General features: G+C 48.4%; 1 pseudogene; it reads right to left on the bottom strand.

Moving 5' to 3' along the window:
* Window positions 1-353: 353 nt before the first annotated feature.
* The window catches only part of LOC136543153 (metal tolerance protein 2-like), a 44,316-nt pseudogene continuing 28,784 nt past the window's right edge, over window positions 354-15,885 (bottom strand).

The following is a 15,885-nucleotide window of genomic DNA, read 5'->3' as shown; positions in this document are numbered from 1 at the left end:
CTGTGATATCATTTTGTAGACAGTACTAATAAAATGTCCTATTGAAAACCATAATGACATTCTAATGGGTTTATGTTTGTTATAGAAGAAATATTTCGTATGGGCAAGTACAATACTGGTTGTAGGATCAAACAGAAGTGAGATCCTTCTAAATGAGCTTGATTCGGCTATTGTTGAATTTGGAGGGGACACAGCTCTATAAGAAAGGAAAGCCTTTTCACCTTTGCGTCCACTGATTCTTGCTCATTTTGCAGTACCTTACTGACCATCAGATGACACATGTCAGCGAATTAACATTTCTTATTTTCTTTCATGGAATGAAAGAAATGTTAAAATTCATTTTGTTTTCCATCAGTAGCAAGTGGTTCATGGTTATTATACCGGAGCCAGCGAGGAACTTGTTCATACGGTTTGCATTGATAGTATGTGACACAGCCAATTTGTTACCCAGTACACATTTCTGAGCAAGGCTGCTTCTGTGCATTATTACAAACTCAGCTCACATCTCCGAACACTCTGATTACAATGAACGCAGTCGGTTCCTAGACTCCTAGCCTACTGCCTCAGCAGCAAATGAAGCTCATGTATGTCAGAAAAATTAGCGAAAGGAATACTCCAAGTAGACTCATGAAGCAGCCAGCAAAAGGACGTGACATCAGTGATCTCCTGCATGTAGACCAGCGACGTTCTTGCTTGATGCTAGCTGAAGTTGCTTTATTTGTTGGCCCAATCTTAGCTGTAAGCTGACTTGGCTTATGCTAGCATCAGCCCTCAGTATCTCCTCTTCGGCTTGCTTTGCGACTTCCATTGCATCCCTTCAAGTTGAGTAAAGGGGAGACAGAGACCCGTTAGAATCCTTAAAGTTTCAACTTGTGTTTGGATAGGTAGGGTCAATTACCGAATCAAAATTTCTGGAGACATTGAAACTTGGACCTGGAGCAACACTCTTCCTTGCACATAATGCAGCATTAGATGTTCAAGCGCCATTTTCTGCATCAAATAATGGTTGAATTGTACACACAATTTGCCATCCTTGGGGACAAAACTAACTCCTAAGGGCCTGCTTGGATAAATGGATTTCGATCTGAATTACTAGGATTAAGCACAAAATAGTAAGCCCTGATAATTTAAAGAGCAATTGCCCTCACCAAGAGTCCATGTAAAGTCATTTCGTAGCTAGATCCTATAGGTTAGACATTTTCCAGAATATCATACATGTTAAAACATTATAAGATCATTGCACCAAATTTTCGCAGCTTTTGCATCCCTATGATCTTCAACAACATTTACTCCTTAATACTGCAGTTGGTGATAGTGAAAACAATTTAGAAGTCAATGGTTTACCTTCGAAAAATGAGACGAAATAATATTAGACACAATGGCTTCTGCACTCTGTTGCCGTGGGATAGCTTCTGAATTCGTTCCATCAGTTCTTCAGATTCCTTTTCAGGTCCATGCTCAGGCCTACTGAGTATGAGGGATCTGCAATTCATGCAATCATGCACTTTAGAAGCACTGCAGCTGCAGGTTTAACACAGCTGTATATAACTGTAAGGGATATTACTGCTTGATTTCGAGAGCAGTAGCACTGAATATAAGGGGCAAATTAAATGACACAAAGAACAGTCATACATACAGTGTAGCTTAACCCAGAAATTGTTTATTTCAGATGCAATGAAATGCATTTCAAAAAAGAATTGAAAACTTCCAGTCAAATACATTACGTTAAAACACAATATTTAAAATAGTCAATTTTTTGGAAGGTGCGCCTATGATGCATGCTAGGAGAATATTAAATCCTTCAATGCAATATTTCTGTGCATGGTTACATATGGTAGGCACAGTGTTGAGAGCAACTTAGTTAGAGCAGGCTACCTATGTGTATGAAAACTGCAGCAACTTGATTGTGCTCCTTTTGAATTTGATGACGAACAGTTTCACCGATATCATGTGCTGCGCTAACACTCAGAAAAGGATACACCTACACGATAAGGAAAATATAGGAATAAACTTAGACAATAATTCCAACATTTTTCTGCTTCTAGTATTGTGACCTAGCTGGCCCGTTGCTAACTTCCACAGTTCTACAGCAAAAAAAATAAAAAATGAAAGCACATTGTTGCATACCTCTATATGTACATCAAGATATAACGATGTCCCAGCTTTTCTTCCCCTCAATCGATGGGACCCCTAGCATTATGTCCAAAACTTTGATAATCACAGCACTGCACATTTAGAACTGGCTAAGAAGAAACTGAATTTTAGGGAGTCATTGAAATTCTACCTTCACACCGTGAACCCTCAAAATAGTTTCCTTGATTGGTTCTAGAAGTGAAGGATCCACAGCAGCATCAACTAATTCCATTACACTGCAAGTGAAACAAGCAGAATCATCACCACAAGTAACATCATGCAAACTACAAAGGTGAATTATCATGTGTATTAAATTGTATAAAAGGATAATTTGTTTAAATTTGAAAGGTTTATGGTTGTTGGGTTCAAAAGTGATATCAGCTGAACGAGACTGAAAAACAATGATCCTAGCAGAGCAGGCACACAGAAAATGAGCATATGTCATCTTTTATTTCATGAATATTCAGCCGTAGGGCTACAGAAAGCTACACATTGACAATAATATTTCTGGAAGTACAGAAGACAAATCACTTAATACAAGCAAACAGATGTAATCAGATTGCAGTGAAATATCTGAAAAGTTTTCTCACTAGGAAAGCAAGCACATTTTCACAAAACAGAAAAGCCGGCCGGAGGGGGTGACGGCCGACGCAGCTATGCGGCTGCTGCGGGGGCAGACGTAACCAAATCAAGACCCAACCCGGCCCCCGCGTCGCTCCGCCTGAGCGACACGGGCAGCGCCGCCGCCTCCACCAACCCCTCCTCCCTCCCTCCCCGTGACTCCTTGCCGCCGCCGGAGCGTGCTGCTAGAGGCCGCGCAGCCACGATGATGGTGGCGGCGGGGCCTTCCTCCATCCTCCAACCTTTCTCTCCTTCTCTCCTCCCGGTGCCCGGTGATGGTGGTGGCTGCTCCGGTGGCGGTGGTGGCTGCTCCAGCGGCCGGCTCACGGATCCGCGGCCCCGGCGGCCAGATCCGGCTTAGGGTACATCGGCCTCAGCGCCTGACTGCTGTGCGTGGAGCTGTGCGGCGGCGCGGAACCGGCGCCCCACGCCATGAATCTACGGCCGGCGCCGCGGTGGCGTTGGTGCTCGCCGGCGTTGCGGGCTCCAGCACGGCGTGGAGTGGGCGGGGCGCGGTGGCGGCGCGGCTGAGACGCGATGCTGGGGCCCGCGGCCAGATCCGGCGAAGGTGGGGAGCGTCGGGGCTCCTGCCCGAGCCTAGGGCGGCGGCGGCCAGCCGGGCCGGCTCGTGCACGTCTGCAGGGATCAGGCGGCGGCCGGTGGCCGGCCAGGGGCCCGTGCCCGCGCTGCTGTGCAACTGCGCGGTGCTGGCTCTCGGCGAGCTCGGCGACGGCGGCGACAGCGACCGTGGTTCGAAGGATGGGCGGGTGATGCGACGGCGAGCTCGACGTGGCCGGATCTGGAGCTTCGGTACCTGGACCCGGCACTCTCTCGAAGGGCTAGAGAGGGCGGTGGCTGGCCAAGGCGGAGGCGGCGGCGACAGCAAAGGGTGTCGGCACCGGTGCTCTACTGCCGGTTCTGACGCCGCTGGGCAGGGGGCGGCGCCCACGGGGGTGGGGCGCGTGTCTGGTGGTGGCTGACGTCGGATCGCAGCGGCGGCAGCACGTGCCAAGAGCCGGCGACAGCGGCCGCCTGAGGCATTGGTCGTGCGACGGTGTTTTCGCGAGCAGCGGAGTCAGGTCCGGCTCCGCGTTGCCCGGCCGGAGGGGGTGACGGCCGACGCAGCTGTGCGGCTGCTGCGTACAGCCGGCGCGTCGAGGCCCCTCTGAAGGGGTTACTGTGGAGCGGCAGGACCACGGTGAAGGCAGTGACGGATGGCAAGGGGCCTTGCTTCTTGGCCCGACGTTCGTGCTTGAGGACTCCTTGGGCGAAAGCCTAGCGACGGCGACACCTGTGGGTGCCGCTTTCCCTGTTGTGGGCGTCGTGTATCCCCTCTAGCACTATCATCCAAGGGTGAAAGCCTGGTCCACTTTGGACGTGCGACGGTGGCGCCATCGACGTCGCTACCTTCCTGAAGGCGTCGCGTTTGGATTTCGTCGTGGCCTCGATGTCTCCTCGGTGATTGTTCTTCGCTTCTTGGCGCCTCGATGACGCGTGGAGGTGGGTCTTGCTGCGAGAAGTCGAAGCTGCTGCGTCAGGGACGTGGCTCGGCAACGATGACACGCGGCGAGCACCCTCCTTCATCGTTGGCTGGGGTCTGCTAGGGGTCGGCAAGCGCTGGAGGCGAGGCGGGTGGCCGTGATTGGAAGTCGGAGCTGCTCCTTGCGGGGTGCTAGAGCTTGGCAACGATGACCGGTTGCGGCCGCTTGCTTCGGGCTCATTGGTGGGTGGCTTGTGTGTGGACTGCCATGAGAAGTCGGAGCTGCTGGCGTCTTCTGCCATGCTCGGCAACGATAACCCATGGTAGTGTGTCGTGTTAGTGCTCAGCTGCGTCGTGTGGGTTGGTTAGCCTTCGGGTGCCCTTTTGACATCCCGTTGGCTAGCCCTCTTGTACATAAATTCTTTCTGTCTTAATTGAGCGGCAGAGCTCCTGCCTTTGTTTCAAAAAAAAAAGATTCCTAAAGAAGAGGATAGAAACATATTTGATTAGACTACAGTATCATTAAATTGTGATGGAACTGAAGCAGCTTTAAACCATAGCAATAGTTACCTCTCATATCCAGTCTGAATACCAGCTTTCAGAATCATGCCAGAGACAACAAGTCCAGCTAGTAGATCAAGAAGAGGCAACCCAAGAATGGAACCACCTGTAGAAGTTCCACAGAAAATGATAAAGATAATAAAGAGACAGGTTTCTCCTTTAGCATAACCTTTCTCACCAGTAGATAATGTAATAAGCTCCTAACATTTTCAGGTCAAATCTGTTGGATATAATATGGGCTTGGCCCATATAATATTTAATAAATCAAATAAAACTCTATGGTACGTAACATTAAGTGTTGCATGGTTTAATACCATACGAGATTTTGACTGAACGCTGACTCAGCTTATATGGTTGGAAATTATTCATCTAAATTGAGAAGCTGAGAAAAGGACAAAGGCGTGCCACACGCGAGCGCGCGCCGTCGCCTCCGCCGGCCGGGCCGGGCCGGGCCGTGGGCGTGGGCGGGGCCGAGGCAGGCAGGCGAGCGGGCGGGCGTGGCCCGTCTTTTGTCACTTAATCCACATAACAACGGGAGTTACTCCCCTTGATGGTGGAAGCAAACTGTCCACATAACAACGGGAGTTACTCCCCTTGATGGTGGAGGCAAACTGATTGCGGCAGTTACTGTCTCTTCCGCTCCGTCTCTCCGTCTCCGTCTCCTGGGATTCTCCGCTGCCTCTCTTCTCCCCGTCCATATATCCGAGTCCTCCGTCAATCCAGATCAAGCCCTTCCGCAACCACTCCCGAGAGAACCACACTTCCGTAGCCTTCTGGTTTCCCCGTCCCGTACCTCTGCGCGCACGGAGTAGCGGGAGAGCAGGTGCCTCCGGAACTCTCGCCCGCCAGAGAACCTTGCACGGGGTGCGCGGCGATTAGGTTTTTAGGGAGCGATCCACGACTGCTCGTCCGTACATCTTCTTCTCAGTGATTGCCTGCGGAACGTCAAGGCGTCTTCTTTCTGGTGGGACTGCACTGCGAACATCTTCCTGCATCGACTGTGGTCCGCGACTTCGAGCAACGCACTATGTCAACTAGTGCGAATGGAGCCTCCGATGCCCTCGGCATGGGACCCTCCGCTGGGTACAGTCTAATCTCTGTACTTTGTGTTTTACTGTATTCACCAGTATGTCATCTCTGCATGCTGTAGTGTTCATAAGAAATATACACATGCACATATATGTCGTCACAAACCTGCTGATGTTATTTTTCTGGATTAAACTGATAATGAAATTGGCTAAATTCCTAACAATCCAAAAACCTAATGTTAGACAATTTTCTGTCAGTGGTTTTGCTGCTGCTTTGAAGCCAAGTAATTTTGATGGCAAGAATTTCATGATATGGCATGCCAAGATGGTATTGTGGTTGACTGCGATGAACTGCTATCACGCCGCGCAGGGGAAGCCTGAACAGTTTACTCCTGAGAAAGAGCGAAAGTTCTTGGCTGCCGATAACCTGATTGAGGCACCGTGATTAGTGCACTTCATCCCAAGTATGAGAAAAACTACATATCTTGCACATCAGGCAAAGAGTTATGGGATGCTCTTGAGGCAAAGTTTGGGGTTTCTGATGCTGGCAGTGAGCTGTACGTTATGGAGCAGCTGCATGACTACAAAATGGTTGAAAACCGTTTTGTGGTCGAACAGGCTCATGAGATACAGGCGCTAGCGAAGGAACTAGAACATTTCCCGTGTCTGTTGCCCGACAAGTTTGTGGCCGGCGGTATAATCGCTAAGCTGCCACCTTCTTGGGGGGATTTTGCTACTTCTCTAAAACACAAGAGACAAGAGTTTAGCGTGGATGAGCTTATTAGATCTCTTGATGTTGAGGCGAGGGCGAGAGCAAAAGACAACCGTGGAAAAGGAGTTGAGTCTTCCGATGCCAATATGGTGCAGAAGAAAAACTCATTTGCATCTCGTAATAAAAGAAGAAGAACATGCAAGAGAACAATAATGCAAAGCCTAAGCAGACTGTACAGTTTAAGAAGAAAAACAATAAGAAAGGTGGAGGATGCTTTGTTTGCGGGAGTGATGAGCATTGGGCAAGTGCGTGCCCAGACCGCAAATATAAGCAAGAAAAGAAATCAGCAAACATGGTAATTAGCGAGACTGAAGGAGGAACATCTGGGTATGGTAATTCTTTACCTTTTGTTCTTTCAGTTTGTCTTTCACCTGAGTGGTGGATGGACAGTGGTGCTAATATTCATGTGTGTGCTAATGTTTCTTTGTTCATTTCCTATCAGGCCGACAGGAGTGGAGCCTTGCTGATGGGAAACAGTTCACATGCGCGTGTTCTTGGTGCTGGTACGGTCGTTCTGAAATTTATTTCGGGAAAGACGGTGCTATTAAAGAACGTGCAGCATGTCCCCTCCATCATGAAGAATCTTGTTAGCGCTTCTCAGATGTGTCGCGATGGCTTTAAAATTGTGCTTGAGTCCAATAAATGTGTTGTGTCAAGACATGGAACTTTTGTTGGAAAATGTTATGATTGCGGAGGCTTGTTCCGCTTATCTTTGCTTGATGATGTGTGTAATAAAGTGGTGAACAATGTTAATGTCTCGGACGAGCCGAATATATGGCATTTACGACTTTGTCACATTAATTTTGGCTGTCTCACGCGGCTTGCAAATCTGAATTTAATCCCGAAATTTAACCTAGTCAAAGATTCTAAGTGCCAGGTGTGTGTGCAATCGAAGTATTAGGCAAGTCTATGTGTGATTAGCCATGATTAGCACCTTCTATGTATACTTGATTGTATTCCTTGTATACCCAGCCATATTGGCTATATATATGAAGGTCACCCCCTCATATTGGGTGTGAGGTGTGTCTCTCTACATGGTATCAGCCTATTAGATCCTGTTTTTCCTCCCCCTTCCTCCCGTGCTCTCTCCTTGCTCGCGCAGCAGCAGCCCACCCTCACCGGCTGTTCTCCTCTCACCCTCATCTCCGATGGCCTCTTCATCCTCCTCGGCAACCAGTACCGGCACCTTGCCCGCGACAGGCACTCCAACCATGCCTGCCATGACCTCCGGCGCTGCTACCCCGATTGTGGCTCACAACTACGCCACAGTCAATGTCAAGTCCCACATCCCTTTCACGCTGGACCTGCAATCCAACTATTCCAAGTGGGTGTTCTTCAAGTCGCTGTGCGGCAAGTTCGGCCTTCGCTCGCACATCGACGGCTCTGCTTCTCCTCGTCCTGATGATCCTCAGAGGGACGCCGCGGAGTGCTGCGTCCGTGGCTGGCTCTCCGGCTCCGTCGACGACTCCGTCCTCGACCTCGCCATGGACGGTGCTGATCCCACCGCCCGTGATCTATGGGTGGCCATTGAAGGGATCTTCCGCGCCAACTGGGAGCCCCGCGCCATCTTCCTCCTCAATGAATTCCACTCCATGGTGCAAGGTGACAGCACCATCTCGACGTACTGCCAGCGGCTGAAGATCAAGGCCGACGCTCTTCGCGACGTCGGGCACCCTGTCCAGGACTCACAGCTCGTCCTCACCCTCCTTCGCGGCCTCAATCCTCGCTCCTCCAACACCGCCGACGACATCACTAACTCCGCTGTTCTTCCCACATTCGCGAGGGCTCATGACATGCTGGCCCTCAAGGAGCTCCGTCTCGCCAATGACGAAAAGACGGTCGCCAACACCGCTCTTCTCACCAATGCCGGCTCTGGCTGCACCAGCCCGGGCGGGTGTCGTGCTCTCGCTGCCACAGCCACCTCTGGAGGTACACACAACCCACATGTGACTGGCTACGGCAGCACTAAGGGTGGCGGCGGTGGCAACAGCAGCGGCAGCAAGAACAAGGGCAAGGGCCGGCGCTGGAACAGCGGCTCTGCGCAGCAGCGATGCGGCGTTGGCCAAACTGGTCAATACCGCCCCATGGGCCCCTGGTTTTGCTACAATCCATGGGCGCCCCAGGGTCCTCCTTCGGCACAGCAGCAGGCCGGCTGGCGTCCAGGCGTGCTTGGCGCCCCTCCTCCTCAGGCTCATACGGCCTTGGTGCCTCCACAGCCTCCCACGACATTTGCGCCGCTCCACGTCTCTCCACCAACTCCCATGTGGAACCAGGACGGTCTCGTCGCTGCCCTCAATCAGATGCATCTCCAGGGACAGCATCCCTGGGTCCTTGATTCCGGCGTCTCCTCCCACATGAGCTCCTCGGATGGTATACTCCTCTCTCGTCACCCTCCTCCTCATTCTTCCATTACAGTCGGCAATAGTGCACATCTTCCTGTTTCCTGTCGTGGCCAGTCTGTTCTTCATACATGTAACAGAACCGACCAATTATATGAAATTAAGTAAGAAAATCATCCGCCAGAGCAGACGATTTAGCAAACTTAAGCCCGTATAACCCGGTAGTCCGTGAAATCACGAAGGATTTCAAACCAACTTCCATTCCAGCCAAGATCGTAATAAGTTTAGCGATCACCATCACATATTACATAAAAGTTTGCATCTCAGATACATCAGAGTTCAAACATAGTTATTACAAAACGAGTTCTAATAAAAGTAGCGGAAGTCAATTGTTCAAAACCACACACACTCACACGGAGTTCAAATACAGTGCCAGCGAATGATCATCTCCAACAAAAGCATCAGACGAGACATAAGGAATGACCATGCCCATGGTCCTAAGCATTACCCATCGCAGGATAAAGGCAGTTGATACAGTAGCCGTAATACATCTGTCCATCTACAACAAGTGGGAATAAAACCCTGAGTACGAGAAGGTACTCAGCTAGACTTACCCGACATAACCGAAAATAAGTGACACCAAGGATTATGAAGGGCTTTATAGTAGGGTAGCTGACTCATTTGCAAAAAGAAGCATTTTTAGCATTTCAAGACCCTTTTCAAAAGCATTATTGTCAAGTTAATTGTTATTAACCTGTCGACTAGATTTGCACCTATACTAGAGCAAACATGTGATTAAGCAGATAATGATAACCAATGATCATTAAACAACTTCCATAATGTCATATTCATTATAACTGTCCAAGTGTTCCATCAACATTACTACGATGAAGTCACTCAAGTCAAGTGCTCACTGTCCAGTAGCGATGGCGATTCAAATCGATTCTTAACCAGCTGGTGATTTATTCCTTACACAAACCTCACTCACCCGCTAAAGTGAGATATTGATCAACGAGTCAACTATCCAGGAATCTCGAGTTTGCCAGGAACCACATGTACCCGGGGGCTGACCGACTGCACTTTGGTCTTACTCGCCCCCGTGTCCTACCACACCTGCTCCGGCACAGTGCGCTGTGGGCAATCTACTCGGCCCGAATAATCTCCCAGCTTCGCGGTCGAAAGGTACTTTATCCGGCCAGCTAAATGTAAGGCATGCGTTCAACATGACTCGAGGCCCAACAACGGTCGGTCCTTAATCGACACAGACGGAAAACACTACAGTCCAAAACTCTGCAAGTCTCCGTCCGGTCTCAACTTCATTTAACACTTAGTTATACCATGACTTCATAGTCATCCAAGCAGATCCAGGTAACCACCTATAGCTCGCAGGTGACAGAAAATCACCCGACTTCTACCGGTCTAAGCCAGCTAAGCATTGACTCGACTGCGGATACCAGGGTAACAAGGATATAGTATAACAAAGGTAGACAAGGTATAATGCAGCAACGGTTGCAAACAACTCCTGAACGTAATGCATCAATTAAAGTAAAGCATTTAATGAATAATTGCAAACCGGGAGAGAAAATGCTCCGGGGCTTGCCTCTCTCGAAGGAGCTCGGGCGGTGATCGGGGCACTCCGGAAGTTCCTCAACGTCCTCCTCGTCGGCTTCGGGCACTTCCTGCGGCTGCACCTCGAGCTGTTCCTCGGGCTCCTCGGGTATGACGACTGGGTTCTCGGTTTTCGATCCTGTATAATGCAATGTGCGTAAGTGCTTATGCAATCGGTGCATCGGATGAGATGAATACAAGGGATATGCTTGAATGCAAGGTAGTCAACATCATCAAAGAACATATACTACAAGCACATGTCATCTACTGCATTCTCTTCTACTACTAATATGTTAAGTCAACACATCTTATTAAATGCTTCAAAGATACACCAAAGATTCACTAATTTCTTAATCACACATAAAGCAACACTTGATTAAACCCTAATTAATAATAGGTTTGAATAGCAACATCTATTTTTATTGCTTAGAAAAATCTTAGAAAATTACCATAGCACAGTACTACCCTAAGTAGTCTACCATCAGATTTTCATGGTATTTGAATGAGTGGATTAGCCTACACAAAAATAACAAGCTATGGCATGATTATGAACATGAAAATACTTTGTACTGTGAAAAGTGTCAAACAACAGAGTTAGTATTTTTCCTATGTTCTACACAGCAATTAATCACTGTACAAAAATTATCACATGCATGTTTTATACAAATTTTGCTCTCTAGCAAAAATAACAAAAATCAGCCATTAAAGGTACTTGAACTACACCTCAAAATTTTTCTACAGCACATGCATGACACATTTTTCCTAGGAAGTACATTACATAAGAAGGTTAACAAACTTGGAAATAATATTTTTCTGAAGCTTATAGGTTTTTCTACACATTTTTCAAGTTATCAGCAATATCCATGATTAAATAAAGTTCTACAGAAAAGTATCTCAAAAATAACATGCAATAATTTTCCCAAGTAGATCTGGTGATAAGGAACCTAGAAAAATTTATTTCAATATATTTGGAGCAATTTTGAGTATCCAAACATTTTCCAAATCGTTTCTCTTTTCAAATAATAAAGAAAAACTAAAAATAAAACATCCTATTGCTACTGGGCCGGCCCGTGGGAACCAGCTGGCCCACGGCCACACTCGGCCTACGCGGTCCGAGCGAAGGGAAAGGGCGGCGGCCTAGCAGGGGCTTCGGCCCACGGCTTCTTGGCCCAGCTCGGCCGAGGCGAAGGCCATGCCGGCGCCGAGACGTCGCGGCGATGCGGCTCGGCCAGCGGGGCCGGCGGCCATTGCCGGCCGGGTCAGGGCAAGCGGGCGAACGCCTGAGGTTCGCGAGAAGTTGGCGAATACGGGCAGGCAGCTAGGCAGGGTAGAGAAGGGTAGGAAGGGGGAGTTCCACGGCGGTCGAGCACGGTGGCGCCATGGCCGACGTCGGCGAATCGCGAGAACGCGCTACCTGGGCTCAAAAGACGGCACACCCGCGAGCACCAAGTGCCGGAGAGCGAGGCAGAGCTGCTGGCGCTTGATTGCTGGCCGTGGTGGAGGAGGGGCGGCGAATTCGCCCGGCGGCTGCGGTGGCGCTCGGTGGCGAGCTGGCTGCGCGCGGGAGGAGGGGCGAGCACGGGAGAGCAAGAGAGCGGGCGGGATGGAGTGGAGAGGAGCGCAGCGCAGTCGACAGGTGTAGGCGGGCGCGTGGGAGCGGACGCAGGCCGGCTGCGACGCGCGGCGGCGTCGACGGCGCATGGCCGCCACGCGGCGGGTGTGCTCTGCCGTGGTCGGGACGCGGCGCGGGCGAACGGCGCGACGCAGCGTGGTCAGCAGGCCAGACGCGCTTGGGGCTGGGCTGGGCCAAGGCGAGGCGCACGGCGCTGCGGGAGGCTCGCTGGGCCGGCTTCGGCCGTGGGCCGAGAAGCGAGGCGGCGGCCCGCGAAATAAGAAAAGCCTTTTTCAAATTATGTTTTCAAGAGATTTTCAAATACCAGTTTTCAAATATCATTTTGAGCAAGAAAATGACATCTTTTGAAAATGTACCAAAAATGAAAGTTGATTAGAATTTAATTCTCTACAACTTTGCTTTTATGACCAAAGTCCAATTCTATCTAGATTTTGAATTAAAAATTCAAAGTAAATTTTAACTCAAAACCCTAATTTTTGGGGAATTATTTTTAAAGCAAACTTTTGCAAAAATCCGAATACAAACTTTGCTCCAAAAATTGTGCTAAATAATTCTAGATGATTTACAAGCATAGCCAAACATGTTTTACTAACCTAGCAAGCATAATTTGGGCAAAACAACTCTTAAACAGGTGTATGCAACATTTACGTTTCACGAACATGTTTCGTATGTTTCGAAGCAGTGTTTCAGTTGTTATTTACATGATTAGGCATGTATGATTAGGATGCTTGATGATGCATGATATGCATGATTTGCAGTGCCTAAATGCTGGCATAACACCGGGGTGTTACAATACACCATCATCCAATTTTCATCTTAATAATGTCTTAGTTGTCCCATCTCTAGTTTGCAATCTCCTATCGGTCCATCAATTTACTAGGGACAACAACTGCTCTATAGAATTTGACGCTCTTGGTTTTTCTGTCAAGGATATCCCGACCCGACGCGTGATGCTTCGCTGCAATAGTGCTGGTGATCTTTACATCTTCCCTGATGCATCTTCCGCTCCACACGCCAATATTGCCGCCTCCACCGACCTCTTGCATCACCGTCTTGGTCATCCCGGCTCCGCCACCATTGACATTCTTCGTCGTAATGCGTCCATCAGCTGTAATAAATTAGAGCAGTTGCTATGTCATTCCTGTCAGCTTGGCAAACATGTGCGCCTCCCTTTTTCAGATTCCAGTTCACATAGTTCTATGCCATTTGAACTTGTTCACTGTGATGTATGGACATCCCGGGTTGCAAGTGTCTCCGGGTATCAATATTATCTAGTTTTCTTGATGATTATTGTAGGATCTACAGGAAGATAAAGAAGGCCTAGAGGGGGGGTGAATAGGCCTGTAAAAATTCAACTCAAAACTCTGTTAGAACAGAGGGCGGCACTGCCGCTCTACAAAAAAAATCTAACACAGTTGAGATTTAACAGATATGAACCTGACCCCACTAGCTGCTTAATCCTGCAATATAACTTCAAGATCCAGTTCGAAGACTGGATACCACAGAAACTTCACACAAATGTAAATCGAGCAACTAAACCCTAACAACAGCTAGCACCAAAGTAAACAGCAAGTATAATAAAGACAAAGCACGCAAGACACAAGATTTATCCCGTGGTTCAGCTCACCACTAAGGTTTGCCTAAGTCCACGTTGTTGAGGAAGCCACAAAAGGCTTGAGCTTGCCACAAAGGCTTGCCTTACCCTCGTTCTCAAATCAAGAGAGTGAACTCTTGAAGTGAGGGGTGATTTCTTAGCTTTCGAATGAGGTTACAAACCTCCCAAGACTGCCACACAAGTTGGCAAGCACAAGGGCGACGCCTAGCCAGCTAGGAGCAAGCTCCAAGAGTAACAAACCCTAGAACCGCCGGCCAAACGTGAACCAAATACTCTTAGACTTTGAGAATCAGTGGATCTACTCTTTAATCGAGTTTTGCTGCCTTTTCTCTCAAGTTTTGATGGTTGGAATCAAGGATTTACTTGAGGGATGGAGGAGCAACAATGGAGGAGAGGGATGAGCTTTTGTTCTGTCTGTTTTCGAGCAGAGTGACTCAGTGAAGAAGACGACCGTTGTGGACCGGGCCTGAGGGGTATAAATACCCCCCGAGTGCAACGATCAGTTAAGGGCGGCACTGCCGCTCTTAACAGGACGGCACTGCCGTCCTAGCCAAAACAGGTAACATGATCTGAAATTTGGTTGGCTGTTTTGATTAGGTAAGATTATGTAGATCTGTGAATTTGAGCATCTGGTTCAATAGTTGACCAACTGTCCTAAAATCCCTCTTAATAGTACGGCTTTCCCTAAACTCAAATTCAAAACATAAAAGAATTTAAACCTCTTTTGAGCTGGGTCTAGCCACCTTTCGTAATTAGGACACCTGTAACCTGTACATCATTCTCATTCTTTGATTCCCTGCTTGTCATCTCGATAAACCTCATTAGTCCTCTAATTTGGTGGTCATCAATGCCAAAACCCACAATAGGGCTTGATTGCACTTACAATCTCCTCGTTTTTTGTAATTGATGACAACCCAATTAGAGCTTACATATGATATGAAATCTAAACTGAGATTTTCGAATCATGGATGTAGGAGCCTCCCCTTAAAACTGTGAATAGAGATTTGAATTCTTAAACTGGCATAAAAGGCCATGATTCACATTTTAGGTGTGATGGGAACCTCTCCCTACATCCATGCCGGCTGTGGGTGTTGAACAAAGTGTCACAGGAATAAACATGATGCATATGACAGGTTATATCAGTTCAAGCACACAAGATTCTGGCTGATATAGCAGAGGGCGGCACTGCCGGCCCAATAGGGCGGCACTGCCGTCCTGACTATGTCAGTTAGGTAGCAATCATATTTCTACAGCAGATCATATGAATATAAAACAATTTAAACTCAGAATATGACAAGCTAAAAATAGTAAACATGAATACATGTCCATATCCGAAGCAAATAAAGTCACAAAGTAGCATAATTTCATAAAATAGAGTTTTGAGCGACTCTCAAACTCACAATCCTGACAACTACTCTCATCGGATCTAAACATAAGCGCAGCAGCGAAGAATCATATGGCGTCGAAAAACTATTGACCCCTCTAATTTTCTCCCCCTTTGGCATCAAGTACCAAAAAGAGAAGAAAAAGAGGAGAGATCACTCATCACTGTCGGAGTCGACGCGGGCACGTCCGGCGACGTGGGTGTGCGAAGTGAAGCGTGCTGAACATCGCGGAGGTACTGCCCCCACTGATGTAGAAGGCCCTGGCTGATCCGTCGAAGGACGCGATCTCCTGGAATATATGCGAAGCAAAGCTGCCTGAACCTGTGGATCGGCCTCTGTAGGGTGAATCTCTGCACCAAGATCCTCCTGCCTTGGGGGCTCCTCAAAATGGTGCCCCTGTGGGTACCCATAGTACTGACTGAATGGCTCATATGATTGCTCATACTGCTGATCTTCTGGCTGCTCATCATGGTGCTCATCTGCCTGATCCTGCTCCTCATCAAAGAAGAAAGGCGAGGCAAGTTAGGAAACTGAGGTGGTGGCTGCACTGGTGGAAGTGGTGGCAGCCCTGCCATCTCCCTAGCATGCCTCACTGCTTCTCTGTTCTCCATTCGATCCTCATAAGCAGTCTGTGAAGCATATGTACAATGAGCAAAAATTGCCTTCATCCATGCACTCATCTTTCCCCACTTTGACTTCTTTTGTTCTCT

The sequence above is a fragment of the Miscanthus floridulus genome, chromosome 1 (assembly GCF_019320115.1).
Source record: "Miscanthus floridulus cultivar M001 chromosome 1, ASM1932011v1, whole genome shotgun sequence".
Lineage (NCBI taxonomy): Eukaryota > Viridiplantae > Streptophyta > Magnoliopsida > Poales > Poaceae > Miscanthus > Miscanthus floridulus.
The sequence above is the reverse complement of the archived record's forward strand: the minus strand, read 5'-3'. Positions and strand labels throughout refer to the sequence as shown.